General features: G+C 46.3%; 1 non-coding gene across 1 annotated transcript; it reads left to right on the plus strand.

Annotated features, from left to right (window-relative positions):
• The first annotated feature begins 321 nt into the window (after positions 1 to 321).
• Positions 322 to 393, plus strand: trnae-uuc. Its single transcript has one exon. It is a non-coding gene; the product is annotated as a tRNA-Glu (tRNA).
• Positions 394 to 976: the final 583 nt, after the last annotated feature.

The following is a 976-nucleotide window of genomic DNA, read 5'->3' on the forward strand; positions in this document are numbered from 1 at the left end:
TAAAACACTGCAGACTGCTGATTGGTCAGAGAGAATCAACAACAAATCCGTTTGGAAGTAACCTAGCTAGCAGCTGGTGTGCAGCTAGCCTTGCGGTGTTCACAGCTGAGCTGCTGCTAACGTTAGCTCAGTTTGTTTTTACTTTAGTTTGCAAACGACTCCACTGATAAAAGCAGATCTTGATTTGAAATTTTCCTCAGCATTTCTTTATGACTAGTTTAATTTAATTCAGCCCATTTGGGCGTTGTGCATGACAGAATCTTTAACGCCCGGCCTGTTCCACTTAGTAGACTGTAAATGACTGGACTGGGGTCGTGTGAGTCCCATATGGTCTAGCGGTTAGGATTCCTGGTTTTCACCCAGGTGGCCCGGGTTCAACTCCCGGTATGGGAATGGACATTTAGCCAGTATGTATTAGTAGAGAGATCAGTGTGCTCCTCAAGAAAAGATGTGTGTGTGCTGCGTTCTCAGCGTTGGTGTTTGAAATAACAGACACCTGAATGTTTCTGTCTGAGTCCACTTCATCTCAAACAACCATGGCCGACCATTTCCACATCAAGTCCCAGTAGGATTTCTTGTTTTGACCCAGACGGCCTCGGTTCAACTCCCAGTCAAGAAATAGACATTTAGCCAGATTTGTCGAGAGATCAGTCTGATCCAATCCCCCTTTTTCCACTGGATGGTACCAGCTCGACTCACCTTTGCTGGTTTTCTGTTGGGCAAATCAGGTACCCGGGACTTTTTTTGGTATGACCTCTTTCGAGGTTCTCAGCTCAGCACGTGAGTCCCATATGGTCTAGCGGTTAGGATTCCTGGTTTTAGATGGTACCCACTCTACTCCCCTTTTTTGGTTTTCCAGTAGGCAAATCTGGTGCCTGGTACGTTTTTTGGTATGACCCCCGTCGAGGTTCCCAGCGAGCTGAGGTAATACCAAAAGGTGAGATTAAAACACTGCAGACTGCTGATTGGTCAGAGA

This window comes from Micropterus dolomieu, unplaced genomic scaffold (assembly GCF_021292245.1).
Source record: "Micropterus dolomieu isolate WLL.071019.BEF.003 ecotype Adirondacks unplaced genomic scaffold, ASM2129224v1 contig_9331, whole genome shotgun sequence".
Lineage (NCBI taxonomy): Eukaryota > Metazoa > Chordata > Actinopteri > Centrarchiformes > Centrarchidae > Micropterus > Micropterus dolomieu.